Consider the following 12,543-nt stretch of genomic DNA (forward strand, 5'->3'; position numbering starts at 1 on the left):
CTGGCCTGGGGGCACCTAAGCACCCTCGCGGGTGAGTACCCGCGGGTACGGCGGGGGGCTGGGGGTAAAATCCTGGCTCTCCCCTGTCCCCGCTAGCCAAAAGCCTGCGGCAGAACAGATATGGCGGGTCGCGTCTCAGGACAAGGGGCCGGGTTTCAACTCTCATCGAGGTGGCACTCGTTTGGGGCGCCTCTGACTGACGGAACCCAGGGTGTTCTCGGTCACAGTCATCGCCGCAATGGGTGGGAAAGATCCTGACCTTTTCCTGGCCCGGGGGCACCTAAGCCCTTTCGCGGGTGAGTACTCGCAGGGGCTGGCTGGCGGCTGGGGGTAAAATTATGGCTCTGCCCTGTCCTCACCAGGCAAAAGCTGGCGGCAGTACAGGTATGGCGGGTCGCATCTCAGGATAATGGGCAGGTTTCAACCCTCATCGAGGTGGCACTTTGTGAGGATTCCTCTGACTGATGGAACCCCGCCGGGGTCGGGGCCACAGTGCCCGCCGCAAGGCGGGGGCAAAGACCCTGGCCTTCTCCTGGTTCGGGGGCACAGAAGCACCTTCGAGGGTGAGTACACGTGGGGGTTGGCGGGGATCTGGGTGTAAAATCAGGGCTCTCCCCTGTCACCGCCAGCCAAAAGCTGTCAGCAGGACAGTTAGGGCGGGTCACGTCTCAGGATAATGGGCAGGTTTCAACCCTCATCGAGGTGGCACTTTGTGGGGACTCCTCTGCCGGACGGAACCCTGCCAGGTTCTCGGCCAGTGTCATCGCCGCAAGGTATGGTCAGAGACCCCGGCCTTCTCGTGCCCCGGGGTCACCTAAGCCCCCTCGCGGGTGAGTACCAGCGGGATTGGTGGGGGCTGGTGGTAAAATCCTGACTCTCGCCTGTCCCCACCTGCAAAAAGCTGGCAGCAGGACAGGTATGCCGGGTCATGTCTGAGGACAAGGGACAGATTTCAACCCTCATCGAGGTGGCACTCTGTGGGGGCGCCTCTGCCGGACGGATCACCAACTGGGTCTGGGCCACAGTCCACGCCGCAAGACCAGGGCAGAGACCCCGTCCTTTTCCCTGCCCGGGGGCACTGAAACCCCCTCGCGGGTGAGTACCGGCCGGGGTTGGCGGGGAGCAGGGGGTAAAATCCTGGCTCTCCCCTGTCCCCGACAGCCAAAAGCTGGCGGCAGGACATGTAGGGCGGGTCACGTCTCAGGAAAAGGGGCGGGTTTCAACCCTCATCGAGGTGGCTCTCGGTGGGGGCGCCTCTGCCGGAAGGAACCCCGCCGGGGTCTGGGCCACAGTCCCCGCCGCCCGGCGGGGGTAGAGACCCTGGCCTTTTTCTGGCCCGGGGGCACCGAAGCCCCCTCGCTGGTGAGTACCCACGGGCACTGGCGGGGGGCTGGGGATAAAATCCTGGCTCTCGCCTCTCAACGCCAGCCAAAAGCTGGCGGCAGGACTGGTAGGGCGGGTCATGTTTCAGGACAAGGGGCGGGTTTCAACCCTCATCGAGGTGGCACTCGCTGTGGGCACCTCTGCCGGACGGAACCCCGCCTGGGTCTCGCACATAGTCACCGCCACAAGGTGGGGGCAGAGACCCCGACCTTCTTCTGGCCTGGGTGCACCCAAGCCCCCTCGCGTGTGAGTACCCTTGGTGACTTGTGGGGGGCTGGGAGTAAAATCATCGCTCCCCCCTGTCCGCTCAGGCAAAAGCTGGCAGCAGGACAGGTAGAGAGGTTCGCATCTCAGGACAAGGGGCGGGTTTCAACCCTCATCGAGTTGGCAATCTGTGGGGGAGCCTCTGCCGGACGGAAACCCGCCGGGGTCTGGTCCACAGTCCTTGGCCTTCTCCTGGCCCGGGAGCACCTAAGCCCCGTCGCGCATGAGTATCCACGGGGGCTGGCGTTGGCTGGCGGTGGCTGGGGTAAAATTCTGGCTTTCCCCTGTCCCCGTCAGGCAATAACGGGCAGCAGGACAGGTAGGGCGGGTCGCGTCTCATGACAAGCTTCGGGTTTCAACCCTCATCGAGGTGGCTGTCAGTGGGGGCGCCTCTGCCAGACGTAACCACGCCAGGGTCTAGGCCACCGTCCCCAGCCTTCTCGTGGCGCGGGGGCACCTAAGCCCCTTCGCGGGTGAGTCCCCGTGGGGAGCTGGCGGGGGACTGGGGTTAAAATCCTGGCTCTCCTCTGTCCCCGCCTACCAAAAGCTGGCGACAGGACAAATATGGCAGTTCGCGTCTCAGGACAAGGGGCGGGTTTCAACCCTCATCGAGGTGGCACTCTGTGGGAGGACCTCTGTCAGAAGGAACCCCGCCGGGGTTTGGGCCACAGTCCACGCCAAAAGGCGGGAGAAGAGACCCCGGCCTTCTCCTGGCCTGGGGGCACCTAAGACCCCTCGCGGGTGAGTAATTACGGGGGCTGGCAGAGGCCTGTTGGTAAAATCCTGGCTCTCTCCTGTCCCCACCTGCCAAAACCTGGTGGCAGAACAGGTATGGCGGGTCCCGTCTCAGGACAAGGGGCGGGTTTCAACCCTCATCGAGGTGGCACTCTGTGGGGGTCCCTCTGCTGCAGGGAACCCCACCAGGGTGTGGGCCAGAGTGCCCACTGCAAGGCGGGGGCGGAGACCTCGGCCTTCTCCTGGCCCGGGGGCACCTAAGCCCCTTCGCGGGTGAGTACCCGCGGGAGCTGGGGGGGGCTGGGGGTAAAATCCTGGCTCTCCCCTGTCCCCCCTAGTCAAAAGCTGGTGGCAGGACAGGTATGGCGGTTCGCGTCTCATGACAAGGGGCCGGGTTTCAACCCTCATCGAGGTGGCACTCGGTTGGGGCGCCTCTGACGGACGGAACCCAGAGGGTTCTCAGTCACAGTCATCGCCCAAAATGCGTGGGAAAGACCCTGGCCTTCTCCTGGCCTGGGGGCACCTAAGCCCTTTCGCGGGTGAGTACTCGAGGTGGCTGGCTGGCGGCTGGGGATAAAATCAAGGCTCTGCCCTGTCCCCGCCAGGCAAAAGCTGGCGGCAGGACAGGTAGGGCGGGTCGCGTCTCAGGATAATGGGCAGGTTTCAACCCTCATCGAGGTGGCACTTTGTGGGGACTCCTCTGCCGGACGGAACCCCGCCGGGTTCTGGGCCAAAGTCCCTGCCACTTGGCAGGGGCAGATTCCCTGGCCTTCTCCTGGCCCGGGGGCTCCTAAGCATCCTCGCGGGTGAGTCCCTGCAGGGGCTTGCGGCAGACTGTTGGTAAAATACTGGCTCCCCCCTGTCCCCGACAGCCAAAAGCTGGCGGCAAGACACGTAGGGTGGGTCGCCTCTCAGGACAAGGGGCGGGTTTCAAAACTCATAAAGGTGGCACTCTGTGGGGGCGCCTCTGCCGGACGCAACCCCACCGGGGTCTGGGTCACAGCCATCGCAGCAAGGCCGGGACAGAGACCCCGGCCTACTCCTGGCCCGGGGCACCTAAGCCACCTCACGGGTGAGTACCTGCTGGGGCTGGCGGGGGCTGGGGGTAAAATCCTGGCACTCCCCTGTCACCGCCAGCCAAAAGCTGGCGGCAGGACAGGTAGCGCGGGTCGCGTCTCAGGAAAAGTTTCTGGTTTCAACACTCATCGAGGTGGCACTTGGTTGGGGCGCCTCTGCCAGACAGAACCCCGCCGGGGTATATGCCACAGTCCCCGGCCTTCTCCTGGCCCTGGAGCACCTAAGCCCACTCGCGGGTGAGTACCCGCGGGGACTGGCAATGGGCTGCGGGTAAAATCCTGGCTCTCCTCTGTCCCTGTGAGCCAAAAGCTGGCTGCAGGCAGGTATGGCGGTTCGCATCTAAGGACAAGAGGCAGGTTTCAACCCTCATTGAGGTGGCCATACGTGGGGGCGCCTCTGTCGGACGGAACCCCGCCGGGGTATCGGACACAGTCCCCTCCGTGTTTTGGGTTACAGTCCCCTCCGCTAGGTGGGGGTAAAGACCCCGGCTTTCTCCTGGCCCGGGGGCACCTTAGCCCCCTCGCGGGTTAGAACACGCGGGGTTTGGGGGGCTGGGCTCTCCCCTGTCCCCGCCAGGCAAAAGCTAGCAGCAGGACATGTAGAGCGGGTCGCTTCTCAGAACAAGGGGCGGGTTTCAACCCTCATCGAGGTGGCACTCGGTTCGGGCGCCTCTGCCGGACAGAACCCCGTCGGTGTCTCAGCCACTGTCATCGCCACAAGGCGGGGGCAGAGACCCCGGTCTTCTCCTGGTCCGGGGACACCTAAGCCACCCTTGCGGCTGAGTACCCGCGGGAGCTGGCGGCGAGCTGGGGGTAAAATCCTGGCTCTCCCCTGTCCCCGAATGCAAAAACTGGCGGCAGGACAGCTATGGCTGGTCGCGTCTCATTACAAGGGGCGGGTTTAAACCCTCATCGATGTGGCACTCTGTGGTTGCGCCTCTGCCGGACGGAACCACGCAGGGATCTCAGCCACAGTCATGGCCACAAATCGGGGGCAGAGACACGTTCCTTCTCTTGGATCGAGGGCACCTAAGCACCCTCACCCTCGCGGGTGAGTACCCGCGGGGGCTGGTGGGGCACTGGGGGTAAAATCTTAACTCTCCCCTGTCCCTGAGAGCCAAAAGCTGGCAGCAGGACAGGTAGGGCGGGTCACGTCTCAGGACAAGGTGCGGGTTTCAAAACTCATCGAGGTGGCCCTCGGTGAGGGCGCATCTGCCGGACGGAACCCCGCCGGGGTTGGGGCCATAGTCCCCACTACAAGGCGGGGGCAGAGACCCCGGCCTTCTCCTGGCCCCGGTGCACTAAGCACCGTTGCAGGTGAGTACCCGCGGGGACTGGCGGGGGCCGGTGGTAACATCCTGGCTCTCTCCTGTCCCCGCCAGCCAAAATCTGACGGCAGGACAGGTATGGCGGGTCGCGTCTCAGGACAAGGGGCGGGTTTCAATTCTCATGGAGGTGGCACTCTGTGGGGGCCGCTCTGCCACAGGGAACCCCGCCAGCGTGTGGGCCACAGTCCATGCCACATGGAGCGGGCAGAGACCCCGGCCTTCTCCTGGCCTGGGGGCACCTAAGCAACCTCGCATGTGAGTAGAGCGGGTGTTGGCAGGACGCTGGGGGTCAAATCCTGGCTCTTTCCTGTCCCCGCCAGCCAAAAACTGGCGGCAGTTCAGGTAGGGCGGGTCGCATCTCAGGACAAGGGGCGGGTTTCAACCCTCATCGAGGTGGCTCTCGGTGGGGGCGCCTCTGCTGGACGGAACCCCGCCAGGGTCTCGGACACAGTCCCCGCCACAAGGTGGGGGCAGAGACCCCTGCCTTCTCCTGGCCCGGGAGCACCTAAGCCCCCTCGAGCGTGAGTACTCGTGGGGACTTGCGGGGGGCTGATGGTAAAATCCTGGCTCTCTCCTGTCCCCGCCAGCCAAAAACTGATGGCAGGACAGGTAGGGCGGTTCACGTCTCAGGTCAAGGGGAGGGTTTCAACCCTCATCGAGGTGGCTCTCGGTGGGGGCGCCTCTGGCAGACGGAACCCCGCCAGGGTCTCGCACATCGTCCCCGCCACAAGGTGGGGGCAGATACCCCGGCTTTCTCCTGGCCCAGAGGCACCTAAGCCACCTCGCAGGTGAGTACCCGCTGGGGCTCGCGTTGGCTGGTGGTGGCTGGGGTTAAAATCCTGCCTCTCCCCTGTCCCCGTCAGGCAATAACTGGCAGCAAGACATGTAGGGCAGGTCACGTCTCAGGACAAGGGTCGTGTTTCAACCCAAATCGAGGTGGCATTCAGTGGGGGCGCCTCTGCCTTATGGAACCACGCCAGGGTTTAGGCACAGTCCCCGGCCTTCTCCTGGCGCGGGGGCACCGAATCCCCCTCCCAGGTGAGTACCCACGGGGACTGGCGGGGGGCTGGGGATAAAATCCTGGCTCTCCCCTGTCCCCGCCATCCAAAAGCTGGCGGCAGGACAGGTAAGGCGTGTCGCGCCTCAGGACATGGGGCCAGGTTTCAGCCCTCATCGAGGTGGCACTCGCTTGGGGGAGCCTCTGACGAACGGAACCCCGCCGGGTTCTCGGTCACAGTCATCGCCGCAATGCGTGGGCAGAGACCCTGGCCTTCTGGCCTGGGGGCACAGATGCCCCCTTGTGGGTGAGTACCCGCGGGAGCTGGCGGTGATCTGGGGGTAAAATCCTGGCTCTCCCCTGTCCCCGAATGCAAAAACTGGTGGCAGGACAGCTATGGCAGGTCTCGTCTCCGGACCAGGGGCGGGTTTCAACCCTCATCGAGGTGGCATTCTGTGGGGGCCCCTCTCGCAGGGAAACCCGCCAGTGTGTGGGCCAGAGTGCCCACTGCAAGGAGGGGGCAGAGATCCCGGCCTTCTCCTGGCCCGGGGGCACAGAAGCCCCCTCACGGGTGAGTACCCACGGTGACTGGCGGGGGGCTGGGGATAAAATCCTGGCTCTCCCCTGTCCCCACCAGCCAAAAGCTGGTGGCAGGACAGGTAGGGCGTGTCGCGCCTCAGGACATGGGGCCAGGTTTCAGCCCTCATCGAGGTGGCACTCGGAGGGGCGCCTCTGACGGACGGAGCCCAGGAGGTTCTCGGTCACAGTCATCGCCGCAATGTGTGCGCAGAGACCCTGGCCTTCTCCTGGCCCGGGGGCACCGATGCCCCCTTGCGGGTGAGTACCCGCGGGAGCTGGCGGCGAGCTAGGGGTAATATCCTGGCTCTCCCCTGTCCCCGAATGCAAAAACTGGTGGCAGGACAGCTATGACGGGTCTCGTCTCATGACCAGGGACGTGTTTCAACCCTCAATGATGTGGCACTCGGTGGGGGCGCCTCTGACGGAGGGAACCTCGCCGGGTTCTCAGCCACAGTCATTGCCGCAAAGCGGGGGCAGAGACACTGGCCTTCTCCTGGACCAGGGCACCTCAGCCCCCTCGCGGGTGAGTATCCGCGTTGGCTGGCGGGACACTGGAGCTAAAATTCTGGCTCTCTCCTGTCCCCGTCAGCCAAAAGCTGGCGGCAGGACAGGTAGGGCGGGTCGTGTCTCAGGACAAGGGGCGGGTATCATCACTCATCGAGGTGGCCCTCGGTGGGGGTGCCTCTTCGGACGGAACCCTGTCGGGGTCTGAGCCACTATCCTGCCACAAGGCGGGGGCACAGACACCGGCCTTCTCCTGGCCCGGGGGCACATTAGCCGCCTCACGGGTGAGTACCTGCAGGCGCTGGCGGGGGGCTGGGGGTAAAATCTTGGCTCTCCCCTGTCCCCGCCAGCCAAAAGCTGGCAGCAGGACACTTAGTTTGGGTCATGTGTCAGGACAAGGAGCTCTGCACCTGAAAACCCAATCGTTTAGATTGAGACACTGTTGAAGAATTTAGATGTGCCAAAGAGAATATGTGAAGCTCAACGATGCAGATTACAAAATTCTACCCACTACGAATAACAGATGTTAAATTATTGGCAATGCCAATAAGCCTACTCATGCATATTCAGCCAGAGCACATGCGCTTTGACTTTTCTCAATGCAGTGGCTGTCCAGAACATACTGTCCACCACTCCTTTGTCTGAGTTGAGGGCAGGGCAGCAGGAGTTGCGTTTCGTCACTGGTGTGTAGTAATAATAGATACTTTAGAAGACACGGTATGGATGCCTATGTGTTTGGATACACATTTGCATGTGTCTTCTTCTTATTTATTTCACCTGCCAGATGACTTTAAATTTAAGCATTGCTTAATTTAAACATCAACGCCTTCATGAATCCTTTTCTGTTTAATTGCAAAAGAAATGAAGTCTTCTGCTGCTCTCAAGGACATGCCAGACGTGCCTTTTTGCATGCATTTTCTTTCAAGAAAATTTAGGGTGAAAAAATACCCAGTTACAACACAAAGCTTCTACAATGCAAATGGTCCAGAGCCATGAGTTCACAAACATGCTCTGAATGAACGAAGGGGATTATTACCCAATGATCAGAAAGCTTTACATGGGGTAGCACATGTTGCCAAATGAATGACACAACTGCAGAAACCTTCTATTTTGAGAAATAACCAGTGCTGCTTTCACAATATTCCTGAAAACTGTGAACTCCCATACAGCTGATTCAGGCTAATGCATCACACTGACTTGCTTTATGATATAATCCTTGACTCGAGGCCGTGACTTAAATTAGCCACCAATTTTACGTGTGTGTGTGTGTGTGTTTGGATTCTATTTAAATTGTGTCCACTAAATACGTATATGTATGAAAGTATGTGTAGATGCAAATATTCTCTGGCACAAAACAAGACTGGGGTCTTGAAAGTATCAAAACCTACCAGCTTCTCAGAGCAGCATGGATTGAAACTGGAGACAGTTAAGTAAAAACTGTAAATATCTCAGCATACAAAGGATCAGAATCTAAACCTCATGCTGATGAATGAAAACTGAGTTACCAAAATTGTGAGGTAATCTATGAAGAAATATTCCTGGAATAAGTAAAGTCATCAATCTCAATAGATCATATAAAACCTGAGAGACGAATTTAGGGTAGTACAAAAATACATATGTAATCATAGCCCAGAACCAAACCTAGGTCATGTCTATGATATTAAGCCATCTCTTCATCTGAAAGTGCCTAACAAGGCTAGCAAATAGAATCAATATATGGATGACTTTGATCCGGCCAGCTGTGATACAAACAGAGGGACAAAAGCTCTTATACTATCAATGGGTCAATGAGACAGGTCTCATGAAAATGTACAATCCTTACTCCATCAGGGACACACTTCAGAGTGTGAGAAGAAACACAAAACTGTAAAACAGGCAGCAGCAAGGAAATGGTGGCCCAGACATTCATCAAACCATCAGGAATGATTACAAGCAGGTACATGGCTCAATTCAGAAGAGATTTCTGGAAAGGAAAATTCTCCTCATCATACTCAAGGCATAACTAAAAACATCAATGGCTCTATTGTCAAGGAAGAGTGCAAATTGAATCCTCCCTGCAACAACAAGCAAAACTCAAGGCCTGGATGAGCACACTGCTGAATTCTTACAAATGGGTCAAGCCTGCATAAGACCAGAAAACAGCAGTCAGAAAGACAAAATCCTTCAAAATGCCTTCCATCATCACCTTCATATCAAAACTGGAAAGAAGGACAACATCACAACAAATATACACCAATATTCCTTATGAACACAAGTGCAAAATCCTCCAGAAGACATCACATTCTCCACCTGAACATACAACAGAAGGTGGATTCAGCAGATCTAGGTGGGATCTCTAAATTTCACGCAGGGATGCCTAAACTTTACAAATTCCCAGAAGATGAAACACATTGCAGTATGCATAGTGACTCCTCATGAGAAGTAGACAAGACAGGAACAGTTCAATCTACCTTCTCAATATGGTAGTAGACTACAATGCCATGATACCCTTAGAGCAGAAAGCTAAGGTTGTATCTGCTATCAGACTTCTCCACCTTGCCGAGACATTAGAGAAAAATATTTGAACAGTAAAATGGGGCAGACAGAAGTGGGAAAAATGTTGGGCATTGATTTATCTCATAACAACTGCATTATACAGGATATTATCACCAAAAATTATACATTTCATGCCACTTTGTGCCAATGCTTACCACACATGTCTCTGTGCTCCTCAGATGCTGAGCAGGGCTCACTCTACTGTGTGCTCGAAGATACTGCACACAAGGAACTGTAGCAGTGTGTCTCTACTGAGAACCTGAAATACTATAGTCAAGGCTGTCTTGGTGCAACTATGCCCTCCCTGCACGGCCGGGTCTCCCAAAGTTTAACTCCGCAGCACAGCTTGTTTCTCAAAGGTGTAACAGGAAGGGCAATCATGGCCTGATACATTTAGCCAATGGCTTGACTGCAATTTCCCTCCTTCCTGCCTCCCATTCTGGCACGTCCTGACTGCAATTTCCCTCCTTCCTGCCTCCCATTCTGGCACGTCCTGACTGCAATTTCCCTCCTTCCTGCCTCACATTCTTGCACGTCCTGACTGCAATTTCCCTCCTTCCTATTTCCCCTTTTTGCACGTCCTTGGGGGAGCTTAGGTGTTGCTTAACCATTGGGAAGGTCCTGGGAGGGGCCCAGCAGACTATATAAGAGAGTTCGACTTTGAATAAAGGCCTCACTTCACAAGAATGAGCCTCAGTGTGTTGTGTGTCTTGTCTGTCTTGTCTGTCTCATAACCCTAGTCCCTCCGCTAGACTTGGGGTACATGGCAATGCAGGCGTTGCCAACAAATGGAGGTTCCGCCGAGATCTGAGAAAGATAGGATACACAACGAAGAGTCGTCTCAGGAGGCTGGCCAGCAGGTAAGTGGGACGTATTGTAAGTCTTTCCTAAACTGGTAGGAAAGGGAGTTTTATTTTGAAATATAGGTAGGTTTAAGATTTATTTTGAAATATAGTTAATGTTTTAGATTTATTTTGAGGCATAGTTAGGTTTTAAATTTATTTTGAAGTATAGTTAGGTTTTGGTGTTTAATTTATCCTGCGAAAAGGAATATAAAATGGGTTCAGCCTTCTCCCAGGATAAATTGGACACCGAGCTGAAAGAACTTCTACATAAAATGGGGAATGCTATTTGTCAGAACAGGATGACCGGAGAGTTAAGCAATTCAAGCAAGGTAGATTCAAAATAAAAGAAAAAAAGAAAAAGAGTAAGAAAGAAAAAGAAAAAAAAAATGAAAGAAAGACACGTGTTCTGCAACTTAATTTAACAAAAATAATCTGATACAAAGTGGTCCACTGTTAAATTAACTTAATACATGAGAGGAACCTAAGTACTTGTTTCATAAAATATCTCCAGGTTAAAGTATGTCAAAGAAGAGGTTGGAAATCGCAAAGTGTTTAAGAGTTATATGTCTCTGTTCTGATGTGTTTGGTGTTTGTGCATATGTTTAGTCATTATTATTGGTGTTCTGTTATTTTTGTCCAGACAAAAACTAGATTTTGTTTTAATATTCTTTCTCCAGTTCTGTCTTTGTCTTGAGTTGTTAAGTTGTTCTTGTTCAGAACTGGGTGCGTGTGTGACTGACTGACAGACAAGATGGGACGAATGATAACCTACCCCCTCTCTCTCTCCTGGTGAATAATTTTAGAGAGGTCTAACATATTTAACAAGCCTTGGCCAGACCAGATTCCCCACCTCCATTGGGAAAAGTTTGTATAATGTTTTCTTACTGTTTGATCTTCAGCTTACCGTGTTGTCCTGGTATTTATCAAGTCTAAAAATTAAACTTATTTAGACCTCTAAATTCTTCAGAATTCTAAACCAAGTCTCATGACTTTGAGCATTCTAGTAGGATCCCTGGAACTCTCAAATATTGAGACAAAAATTTCAGTAGTGTAATTGTCATTCAAAATAATTTAGATTATCAGATGTTTCCTAAGTATGAAATTGGCCCTGATTGTAAATTATTTGTGTTCTTACTTACAAGAAAGTATGTGAAATTTTGCCTTACAGGAAAACAACAAATTCGTTTAAATTGCACAGTGAAAATGGTTATGAGGTGTATGATTACTGAATTTTGCCTTTATGATAATGGAGTTGGAGTCTGATTCCTTGAGAGAAACAAGTGTTTTAACATCTTTTTAAATTATTTTTACCTTATTATTAACTAACTTCAATAAATTTCTAGGTAATCTCTCAAGACAACAGCTGAATTATTTCTAATTTTTTAAAGCTGTTAAAAAATTAAAGCAATGAACTTTAGTTTCTGTTTAATTGGTAACTTTATCAAATGTGTATAGAGGTTCGGTAAGCTCTATTCTTGTTCCGACCTTTGAATTGGGTAAAATTCTTAAAAAGTTAGAAGAGCTGTGATTTCAAGGGTATTTTCCGCCATGTATTTACTTTGAAATGTTTGCTTGATTATTTACATGTGATAGAAAATTTTTCATGCTACTGTTTGAATCAGTTTGATTAAAAGGATGGCCATTATAATGAAGCATCTTCGATCAGATATTTTAAGGCCTCTTGGCATATTTAATATGCTCAACTCTTCTGGTTTTGGGACTTCTAGATGGGCCCCTAGCAGCCTCAAAGTCAGAAGAATGTTTCAAAGGCTGTATCTTTTAGTTGGAAAAGTTAATTGTAGGAGAGACAACTGATTCAATCTGTTAAAAAAAAATTTGGGGGCATTGCTAAAGTTTAATAGTAAACTATAGGTATGGTTTATTCAGATTATTAAAAGCAGAATGGAATTCTAAACAATTGGTAACTTACACACTTAAGTGAAATCTCAAGTAGCTGTTACAATGGCAGTTTTGCTTTATAATGTGTTATCTGATATACATGCACATGTTTATGTGGCAAGCTATGTAGTCTATCTGAATTGGCTTACAGATGAGAAATTCATAAATGTCAATTGCTAAGCTAAATCCTTTTGAAAATAATGTATGGATACACAATTAAGCTCTTGGAGAGGCATGTCTGTTTCTGCTTTCTCAGGACCTTCAAAGTCTGTTCAGCTGAATGGTTCCGAAGCCTCTCAAGTGCCAAGACGTACATCAAACACCTGATGAATTCTGCCTTCTAGCAGGAACCACTAGATGGACTGACCCCCAACTGCTGCTGTTACCCAACTGCAACC

The sequence above is a fragment of the Ochotona curzoniae genome, unplaced genomic scaffold, assembly GCF_017591425.1.
Source record: "Ochotona curzoniae isolate NIBS_2020 unplaced genomic scaffold, NIBS_Ocur_1.0 contig_1826, whole genome shotgun sequence".
Lineage (NCBI taxonomy): Eukaryota > Metazoa > Chordata > Mammalia > Lagomorpha > Ochotonidae > Ochotona > Ochotona curzoniae.